The sequence below is a fragment of the Bos mutus genome, chromosome 7 (genome assembly GCF_027580195.1).
Source record: "Bos mutus isolate GX-2022 chromosome 7, NWIPB_WYAK_1.1, whole genome shotgun sequence".
Classification (NCBI taxonomy): Eukaryota; Metazoa; Chordata; class Mammalia; order Artiodactyla; family Bovidae; genus Bos; species Bos mutus.
In genome coordinates, this window is record NC_091623.1 from 19,123,136 (window position 1) to 19,134,924 (window position 11,789).

An 11,789-nucleotide genomic window follows, 5' to 3' on the forward strand; every position below is an offset into this window, starting at 1 on the left:
GTATTCCTTCCGTCTCCAGAAGTGTATAAGTCTCTATTTTGAGCCAGAAAGAATAAAAAACCCCATTTTCTTTGGGATATTTTTCTAGAACTGATGGCCTCTAAAACAATAATCAAAATTGCTTTCCCAGATAGTTTTGTAAGGGACAGTGGAGGGTGGCAAACCTTTGTCTAATCTAAATCACCCCTCCTGGGCATTAAAGTTATTCTTATGCTAAAGTAGGAGAATTATCTTCATTGTGATCCCCCTTCCCCTTACCCACTTCATTCATCCATAGAAGTGACTGGTTAGAAAAGATTCTCAGAACAGCTGTCCATCTTCACAGGGAAAAAAGCTGGTTCTTAATTAAATAAGTTAATTAATAGTTAAGGCTTACTTGACCTCTAAAATGTCCTAGAACTCTATGAGGGGTCAGGACTACAAAGTAAATTGGACACAGAGACTGACCTCAAGAAGCTCACATTCTAGTAAGGAATCAAGGCAAGAACACAGCCTTGTTCCCCAGTGTGACTAAGGCTCTGATTAGGATAAGTCACATGATGCCTTGGAACTCTCCTGAGGATTATCTAACCCAGACTTGGGGGTAAGAAAGCTTGTCGGAATAAAGATTTTATCAAAAGATCTGCCGCAATCGGGGAAGGTAACTATTGCAATAGAGAGACTGGTCAGATTGTAAGATCTGCCAACATCTGAAAGATCATACAAGAAAGGAATTTTCTTTTTATAGGGAAGAGAAAAGGCTAGAAGGAAACTGGTCCAAGGGTGTGAGATAAGCAGGTAATGTGATGGGACAGCTGATCAAGGAAGCTCTTTCCTTGCAGTCAATTGATCACCTGGAGAGGCTGCTAAGGAGGGACTGCTCTGATTCAATGGAGAAGGAAATGGCAACCCACTCCAGTATTCTTGCCTGGAGAATCCCGGGGATGGGGGAGCCTGGTGGGCTGCTGTCTATGGGGTCGCACAGAGTTGGACACAACTGAAGCGACTTAGCAGCAGCAGCAGCAGCAGCAGCTCTGACTCAAAGCCCTTCAAGACCAGGGGTGTAGCAAAGTTCAGGTGGCTGGGAGACCAAGAGAAGCCTGCCTAAAGTTTGGTCAACTCAAGGATTCCATTCAGACTGGTCAGTGGGTACAAACAGTTCAACAAATCATTTATGAGACGAAGAATGGGAAATCGGAGGGTCTATGTCTGGCCTCACCACAGGTAAGCAAGGAGGGTGTTAGTGAGTCTTATCCAAGAAGAGAAAGTTTGGTTCTTTGCAGTAAGCTTTTTCCTGGAACATAAAACAGGAAAGAACTGGAGGAAATTTACTAATCACAGTGTTTTTCCAGGAGCACAGGGCTCAGGTCAAGTTCAACATTATCAATATCTAAACTGATACTATTAAGAAAATCAATGGAACATTAGAGATGGCAGACAATAGTCACAAGGGAGAACAAACGTGGTACCTTCAGGGAAGCTGAGGCATTGGTGAAGTTGATCTCAGGCTCCTGCAGCAATTCAGAAAGAAATATTTCCTTGCATTTTAAGGAATGGTAGCCAAATGCCTAAAAAGATGTTGGCCTCTGAGATGGAGTAAACATATAAAAACAAATCTAGGCAATATGAGCTATGAAACTACTGAAGAGTTTTTCTACGGAAGACGTGCTTGCACGCATGCTAAGTCACTTCAGTCCTGTCTGACTCTGCGACCCGACGGACTGTAGCCTGCCAGGCTCCTCTGACTAAGGAAGACATGCACACCTCAGTTGAGAAAGCAGTCATCACAATCAGATTGAGGGCGGACGCTCAGTTTGATCTGAGATAAGACATCAGATTTTTATATCAGAAGGCCAAGAGGCAGAACTATATAAAATAGACCTATTTTCTGGACAATGATTTTTTTTATATATGATCCCAAAAGCATGGAAAAGAAGAGCAAAAAAAATACAAATGATAAAAAGCCTCTGCACAGCAAAGGATAAAACCAGCAGAGTGAAAAGGCCTATAGAATGGAAGAATATATTTGCAAATTATATACCTAATATGGAATTAATATCCAAAATTTATGGATAAAACTCAATAGTATAAAAACAAAACCAGATAATCTGATTTAAAAATGGGCAAAAGACCTGAGCAGACATCTTTCAAAAGAAACACGAATGCTGGAGTGAGAGTAGCCATTCCCTTCTCCAGGGAATCTTTCTAACCCAGGGATCGAACGTGGGTCTTCTGCATTGCAGGCAGATTCTTTACCATCTGAGTCATCAGGGAAGCCCAAAAGAAACATACAAATGGCTAACAGGTATATGAAGAATTGCCCAGTATCACTAACCATCAGGGAAATGAAAATCAAAACCACAGTGAGGTATCACCTTACACCCATTAGAATGACTACTACCAAAAGGACAAAAGAACAAATCTTGACAACAATGTGAAGAAATGAGAATCCTTGTACATTGTTGGTGGGAATGTAACTTAGGACAGTATTGTAGAAAACAATATAAAAGATGTCAGAGAATGAAAAAAAGAACTATCATATGATCCAGCAATCCCACTTCTGGGTATATATCCAAAGGAAATGAAATCAGTATCTAGAAGACATATGTGTTCTCTAATGTTCATTGTAGCATTGTTCACAATAGCTATGATTCTGAAACAACCTAAATGTCCATCTACAGATGAATGGATTAAGAAAAATGTGGTATATACATACAGTGAAATATTATTCAGCCTTATGAAAAGATAAATCATGCTATTCTTGATAGCATGGATGAAATTAAATGACATTAGGCTAGGTGAAATAAGCCAAACACAGAAAGACAAATACTGTGTTCTTACTTATACATATGGAATTTAAAAAGTCAAACTCATAGAAGCAAAAAAAGTAGAATGGTGGTTACCAGAGGCAGAAGTCTGGGGAATATGGGGAGATGTTGGTACAAGGTTCTAGTGATGTGGAAAGAGTAAATTCTGAGATCAACACAGCACAGTTCAGTTCAGTTCAGTTCAGTCGCTCAGTCGTGTCGAACTCTTTGCAACCCCATGAATCACGGCACACCAGGCCTCCCTGTCCATCACCAACTCCCGGAGTTCACTCAGACTCAACTCCATCGAGTCGGTGATGCCATCCAGCCATCTCATCGTCTGTTGTCCCCTTCTCCTCCTGCCCCCAATCCCTCCCAGCATCAGAGTCTTTTCCAATGAGTCAACTCTTCGCGTGAGGTGGCCAAAGGACTGGAGTTTCAGCTTTAGCATCATTCCTTCCAAAGAAATCCCAGGGCTGATCTCCTTCAGAATGGATTGGTTGGATCTCCTTGCAGTCCAAGGGACTCTCAAGAGTCTTCTCCAACACCACAGTTCAAAAGCATCAATTCTTCAGAGCTCAGCCTTCTTCACAGTCCAACTTTCTCATCCATACATGACCACAGGAAAAACCATAGCCTTAACTAAATGGACATTTGTTGACAAAGTAATGTCTCTACTTTTCAATATGCTATCTAGGTTGGTCATAACTTTCCTTCCAAGGAGTAAGCGTCTTTAAATTTCATGGCTGCAGTCACCATCTGCAGTCATTTTGGAGCCCAGAAAAATAAAGTCTGACACTGTTTCCACTGTTTCCCCATCTATTTGCCATGAAGTGATGGGACCAGATGCTATGATATTCGTTTTCTGAATGTTGAGCTTTAAGCGAACTTTTTCACTCTCCTCTTTCACCTTCATCAAGAGGCTTTTGAGTTCCTCTTCACTTTCTGCCATAAGGGTGGTGTCATCTGCATATCTGAGGTTATTGATATTTCTCCCAGCAATCATGATTCCAGCTTGTGCTTCTTCCAGCCCAGCATTTCTCATGATGTAATCTGCATTTAAGTTAAATAAGCAGGGTGACAATATACAGCCTTGACGTACTTCTTTTCCTATTTGCAACCAGTCTGTTGTTCCATGTCCAGTTCTAACTGTTGCTTCCTGACCTACATACAAATTTCTCAAAAGGCAGGTCAGGTGGTCTGGTATTCCCATCTCTTTCAGAATTTTCCACAGTTGATTGTGATCCACACAGTCAAAGGCTTTGGCATAGTCAATAAAGCAGAAATAGATGTTTTTCTGGAACTCTCTTGCTTTTTCAATGATCCAGTGGATGTTCAGCACAGTTAATACTATATTGTATGCTTGAATAATACTACATTGCATGCTATATATTGAAATTTACTGAGTACATCTTATATGTTCTTACAACAACAACAACAAAATAACTATGTGAGATGACGAGTATGTTAATTAGCTTGACTGTAGTAATCATTTCACAATGTATAAGAATATCAAAACATCAAGTTGTACATCATAAATATATATTATTTTCTCAATTATATGTCAGTATGTTTGGAAAATCAATTTTTTAAAGGCCCGTTTTAAGCCGTTTTAGATGACTGTGAATCTACTATGATGTGTCACACTTCACCATGTTTCTATTCTCAATAAAAATAACTTTGAATTAAACAATGTATTCATATGACTCATCTTTAAATGTCATATGACGTTTAAAGATCTAACTAGGTTGGCAACCCACTCCAGTATTCTTGCCTGGGAAAACCCAGGGACAGAGGAGCCTGATGGGCTACAAGTCCATAGGGTTGCAAAAGAGTTGGACAGGATTAGCGACTAAACAAGTTAGTTTATCCAGTACTGATCCAGAGCCATAAGTACATCATGGTAGAAATCAAATGTCTCCCAAACAAATTTCTCCTTTAGAGACAATCTTTCAGTCTTCTCAAAGGTACATTTACATTCTTATTCCAAGACTTGGACTCAGAGAAAGTTCTGTAACTATTGTACCCAAGAAATGAAACCTCCATCTTCCCCATAAAACCACAAAATCAAGACCATGTTTCTTCCAAACAACAAATAACATACATTAATGCCATAACTGTTTGACATAGTCAATTCAACAAATATTAAGCCAGTAGAGTGTTTTTGGGATTTGGGGGTTTTTTTTGGTTTTGTTATTCGTTTTTACTATTTTTCCTGATGAAATTAACTTGGAAACTATAACCTCTCTTATCATTGGATAGATTCTGCAAATGCTATCATCTCTAATATTAGTATTTTTTTCATAGACCTTCTCTCTTTCATTCATTCATCTAGCAATTCCTTAGTGACTGTGATGTGTGAGGAAATGTGCTGGGCTCCAGGGATACAAAGCCAGGTAAGACAAGACTCTATACTCAAAGATTTCACGGTAATGAAAAAAAATAAGCATCCATAGAGTAACGATGTATTGTATATGTATCATGAACTAGTTTACAAGCTATGATGTGAGTTCCTTCATTCTCCAAAACCTCGTTCTGCCCCCTTCCCCTGTTCATGGGGTTCTCAAGGCAAGAATACTGAAGTGTTCTGCATTCCCTTCTCCAGCAGACGTTTTGTCAGAACTCTCCACCATGACCCTTCTGTCCTGGGTGGCCCTACATGGCATGGCTCATAGTTTCATTGAGTTGGACAAGGCTGTGGTCCATGTGATCAGTTTGGGTGGTTTTCTGTGATTGTAGTTTTCATTCTGTCTGCCCTCTGATGGAGAAGGAAAAGAAGTTTGTGGAAGCTTCCTAATGGGAAGGACTAGCTGTGGGGGAATCTGGGTCTTGCTCTGATGGGTGGGGTCATGTTCAGTAAATCTTTAATCCAATTTTCTGTTGATGGGTGGGGCTGGCCTGAGACAACCTAGACAGCATATTAAAAAGGAGAGACATTACTTTGCCAACAAAGGTCCATCTAGTCAAAGCTATGGTTTTTCCTAGGACTTCCCTGGTGGCTTAGAGGTTAAAGTATCTGCCTGCAATGCAGGAGACCCAGGTTCGATCCCTGGGTTGGGAAGCTCCCCTCGAGGAGGAAATGGCAACCCACTCCAGTATTCTTGCCTGGAAAATCCCTTGGAGAGAGGAGCCTAGTAGATAAAGTTCACGGGGTCACAAAGAGTTGGACATGACTGAGCGACTTCACTTTCATACTTTTCATGGTTTTTCCAGTAGTCATACATATGGATGTGAGAGTTGGACCATAAAGAAAGCTGAGGGCCCAAGAATTGATGCTTTTGAACTGCAGTGTTGGAGAAGACTCTTGAGGGTCCCTTGGACTGCAAGGAGATCCAACCAGTCAATCCTAAAGGAAATCAGTCCTGAATATTCATTGGAAAGACTGATGCTGAAGCTGATGCTTCAATACTTTGGCCACCTGATGCAAAGAACTGACTTATTGAAAAAGATCCTGATGCTGGGAAAGTTTGAAGGCAGGAGAAGAAGGGGACGACAGAGGATGAGCTAGTTGGATGGTATCAGTGACTTGATGGACTTGAGTTTGAGCAAGCTCCAGGAGTTGGTGATGGACAGGGAGGCCTGGTGTGCTGCAGGCCATGGGGTTGCAAAGAGTTGGACATGACTGAGCGACTGAACTGAACTGAACTGCCCCCTGCCCCGGCTTATTATTATATGGCTGGGGCATTTTAAAAGATCTTTACATTTTTAAAGGGTTGTCAAAAACCAAAACCAGAGAACACATCTTATGTGCCTACAAAAACTAAAATGTTTAGTATCTCATTCTTAAAGAAAAAGCTTTCTGACCTCTGCTCAAGACCAGCGATTCATAAATGAAGATGTTTCTCAAAACCACTTGTGAACTTTGTTAAATAAAATATGCATGGAGGATAGGATCCTGGTGTTGGAAATTTCACCAAAATTGGGTGATTCTCATGTGTACTGTGACTGAGAAGCTCTGATATATCCACTTTCCCTAAAACAGTTTCCAGAACACTTACCTGGGTTTATAGAGACTCTTAGCAAGGACTTTCTTCATTAACACATCTTGCTCTATACATCACAGAATATTCCTTTCACCCTACATCACATGCCTTGGTAACATAGCCGCCTACCTCTTATATAACAACATTGTAAATTAAGATAGTTCTTTGAAAGACATAATATACATTAATATCTATTATACACTTTGATTCTAATAGTAATATGGCCTAGAATGACTATGTAACAGATAGAAAAAACTAAGATTTAGAGAAGTCAAATGCTCAAGGTCATATAGGACTTCTGACTCCAATTTCATTGTTCTTTCTCAACACTGTCTCCTACTTACTTTTTCGATTCTCCATTGAAATAGACTATGCAGTCTATTCTTACTACCCAGTAGCAAAATTTCATTACATTCCATAAATCTGTTAGCTAAAGAACGTAATTCCTGTTTAACTTGAGTGCCTGTATGTCTTAAGGCAGACTTGTGTTACAATAATTCCTCTAATTTGCAAGCACTTTTTCACATATATTATGTACTTGAAATAAACTAGAAGCTAACTCCTACTAGGGTATAAATGGAGAAAAAAGTATCTCTCTAGAGCATTATTCAACATAAAACTCAAGAAATAATTTGCAGAGGCACAAGGTTCATCCTGCCTGAGCAAATTAAACAATTTTGTTAACCCTGATGTCTTTTGTTAGAAGTGAAATTTATGATCCGTATTGGCTCTGCACTACACAGCACCCGAAAGCCTTTGCTTGCTCTCAGCTAGAGCTATTTATACCCCAGGATACTGATATTCTTCTACTTAATCAAAAAGTATTCCAACTAAAAATAAATATAAATGCCACATTTTATTTTGAGTAGGGCTTCGCAGATGCTTATTATATTATCAAAATAATTAAATGATAAAATATTAAAAGATTACAGGGTAAATTTGTGTAGAATGTAGTCATAATTTTTTGTTTCCTTCTGGAATTAGGCAATTTCAGAAAATAAGTACAGTGTATCAATAAAGGGATCTAAGTAGGAGACTTGTTTCCAGAGAACTTGTTAAATGTCCCATCTTCTGGTATAACTCTGCCTTTTTCACTGACAGTTGAAGATTTTTCTTTGGTTTGCCTATTTGCTTAAGTTTGTATGGGGCACATAAGGCAGCCATTACCTGTTATATGTAATAAACTTATAGTCAAGCCAAATCAAATCTTCTGCTTTCTTCCCTGCTCTACTGTCTCTTCGGGTGCCTAGAAATATATTTTCCATGACTGTATTAGTCTCCTCAGGCTGCCACAGCAAAATACCACAGAGTGGGTGGTTTAAACAAGAGAAATTTATCTTCTCATAGTTCAGGAGGCTGGAAAGTTCAAGAACACAGTGCTAGCACATTTGGTTTCTGGTGGGGTTGCTCTTTCTGGCTTACAGATAGCCACCTCCTTGACCTGTCCTCACAGGGAGGAAAGTGAGCGCTCTCTGGTGTCTTCTCCTCCTCTCATAAGGAAACCAATCCCATCAGGTTAGGCTGTGCCCTTCTGACCCCATTTAATCTTAATTATTTCCATAAAGGCTGTATTTGCAAATACAGTCATTTTGGGAGTTAGGGTTTTAACATATGAATTTTGGTGGGACACAAAACATCCAGTCTATAATTCTCTGAAATTCTTTTTTTTTTTTTTTTGGCAAAACTAACTTATGTAGTTATCTTAGTCCTTTAAGTTAAAAAATTATAAATAGTTTCTTCATGTCTTCATATATACAGTCAGAAAACATTTTGAGAACAGTTTGGACTACAACTCTTCAATCATCTCAGTTTATCTCTACAGCAGATTAATCACAATGAAGAACATGCCTACACCTCTGCCAGTCTGGCCACCTGGAGATGGTGTGTGGATGCTGGTGCTGGTGGTCAGAATGCTCTGTCTTTAGCTGTAGACAGGGAGTAAAAGAGAAAGACACAGAGGGCAGCAGGATCTACAGAAAAGCTGAAGCCACAAACCAAACTTCACTAGTTGATAATCTTAAATATATTGTTGATTATAAAATACCTTTTCAGATTTACGTGCATGTAAGGATAGTAATCAATGTCAGCAGTATTTTCTTTCAATGTAACTGATAACTACTTATGTACATTCATGTAAGTACACATACACACAAATGCATACGTTGAATTTGTTTCAGAAGTCATCTCTACTCTTCAACTAATCATTCTTTTTCTGGCACCAAAATACCAAAACCCCTTTTTTTGTGGTGCTTAGGTCAAACAAGTTGGTATTTTCCAAATTTAGGGGTTAAAGAACTCAAATTTTAGAACTGTATTGATAATAAAGTCTCAAAATTATGTGACTATTCACAAAGTAACTTTTTGCATTTTAGGCAAGCAAATGGCAATCTTGAGACATCTTTTGATTCACAAGTATGAAAATTACTCTCTCCATTTTATTTATGAAATGGCTACTGTTTTCTAAAGCTAACTTTTAATTTACTTATCAATGGTGAAGGCATTTTTCTTTCCTGAATGAATAATAAAGTTGTTAGGCAAAAAGTGGATTCTTGCTGAGAAATGTGGGATGTACAAGAAAGACCTACAATGTGTTATGACTTGGTTTAACTACTAAACAAGAACACGGTTTCAACAATAACTCTCATTAGAGGCCTCTATTCCTTCTGAAATACGTATGAGAGTTTTGGATATTTTCTTCTTCATTTATCATTTGAGTTGGTTATTTTATTTAAAAAAATATTTACAGTTCAGGTACATTCAAATCCTTTAAAATTGGTATTTGAGAATGACAATATGAATTTAATTAAGTTAAATGTAGTCTATTTTCTCACTCGTGGCCTACATATATCAAAGTCTTAGCATGAATACGAGAACTTAAAATTGAGAGAACTGTTCTAGATGTGTACTGAAGAAAAGTTAAAGTCTCTCTCAATGTGTGTAGGTAATAGATTAAATAAATAACAATAACTGTAAGTAATGGACTCATACCTTCAGTGTATGAATGAGAAAAGGAATTTGCACAGGGTGCAGAAACAGGATCACTGAAGGTCTTATGGGTCAGAAGTGGAATTTTAAAGCCCCTTCACTGCTTTGCAAGGAACCAGTGTAAAGAATATGGTGTAAAGAACCCGTGTAAAGAATATAGCTCTGAGGCTAGGGAGTGAGTTAACAACCTGATGGCAACTGCCTTCAAAATCTGTGCAGAAATGCTCTTGGCTATTCCCTAATGCATTCCAGGGTTGAGGCATGGCGTCCCCACCTACTGATCCTTAATTCTGATGACAGTACAATCAAAGGACTTTGCTAACCCCAAACTGCTTTCTTTGGGGAGGCCCTGAGGTTAAAGTGAAAGGCTAAAGAAGCTCTAAGTCTAGACACCAATAAATAGGGACCTGGGCTTCACAAGTCACCATTTTTGCCAACTGCAACAGGCTGCCTTTGGCTTCTTAAACCACTTGCAACTTCAGGGAGCCTTTGTTTATGGAAATTGTGATAATCTCAGTTCCAATTGACTTGTTTAGAATTGTTGGAATAGCATGATGATGTTTAAGAAAGTCAACTTTTTGTTTAACTATGGAAGACGTCCTTTATTCCTAATCAATTAATAATTATAAATATTACACACAAAAAGTGATTTAGAAAGAGTCTCCCATTGCTAATAGGATTTGTGTCCTACAGATGTTCAAAATGCTTTGCTTAAGCCACACTGTAACAATTGGTACTTCAGAGGGGTCAAGAGAAATATTTGAAATTTTGCATTGATTAACAAATCAAAGCCATTAAAAATTTTGGTTGTTTACATGTATTTTTCTTTTGGTTTCCAGGATTAGTATTAAATAGAAGGAATAAGATCCCTTTAATTTAGAGGGAAGGTGGAAATTATCTGATATGGATTGACTGACAAAGTTTAGATACATCCAAATATACTGAAAATAAGATTAAGAGGAGGAATTTAAATTTCTTAAAAGGATGAAAAAATTTGTATCTGCTTAGTAGTGATTATAAAATTATCCTCACAGCAAAAAGTTAAGGAAATATCTCATGAGAGTAACCATTGGTTACTGGTAAAATGAATAGTATAATCTAGTTTCTGGCAAAGGTGGTTCAAGCAGTTTATATTTTCATGGGAAAATACTCATTTCTGGGTTACAATTGAGTTTGGAGAGACCTTTGAAAAAGCAAAGTGCTTTCAACCAGCCTTGGTGTGTTATTTTGATTAAAAAAATAGCCCCTCAGGTAAAATTTAAATATATTTTCCCAAAAAGTCTTGTTAGTATATTTGCTAGTAAATTCAAACAATTGCTCAGAAGTACACTCATCAGTATTAGAAATTATTAGTTATAATGGCAATTAAATATTTATATGAACAATGAACATAATTATTTCCCTTTAAAATTTACTTTGTAATCAAGCAAGCGTACTCTCCATCTGATATTAAACTGTGCACTGGTGAGTGAACATTTTTTCATTTAATATCCTTATTCGCATTTTTCTTGATGCTTATTTGTATATTCCTATTGATGTAATAGTTTGCAAGAAAAAGAGCTTGTGTCTCTGCCTGGAGGTAGAATCTTATGAATATGCAAATAATGTTTTGATGTGATGAAGTTTTCTCTTTGGAATGGAATTGTGCCATCTTAACTTACATTGAATATTAGCCATAGCTTAGAAGGACACAAAGCACATGAAGACTTAAGTTTTTAAAGAAAAAATATCTGAGAAATAGTTGCTTTCTGGTTATAAAATGCTGTATTGTTGAATCTGGTCTTCTCAATTTAGGTTAATTCTTTACTGTAAAAAAAAAAACAAACCCTGTCATTTAATTTGTATTGTATAGATGAGTAGTGAACCAGAATATGAAAAGATGGATGGATTGTCTACCCTGTATGGTGTAGTGTACTTCTTAAAATGCAAATTCTGGTGCCCATCTTTAAACAGTTTTAATTTAACCTGGTATGATGCATCCAGATGGCTTAAATATGTTCCTTTGGTGAACTGAATAAACAGGTTTTCATACCAT

At 37.8% G+C, this 11,789-nt stretch overlaps 1 non-coding gene across 1 annotated transcript; it reads left to right on the forward strand.

Moving 5' to 3' along the window:
* Window positions 1-5,775: 5,775 nt before the first annotated feature.
* On the forward strand, window positions 5,776-5,847 carry TRNAC-GCA (transfer RNA cysteine (anticodon GCA)). The gene has a single exon. It is a non-coding gene; the product is annotated as a tRNA-Cys (tRNA).
* The last annotated feature ends 5,942 nt before the right edge of the window (window positions 5,848-11,789 follow it).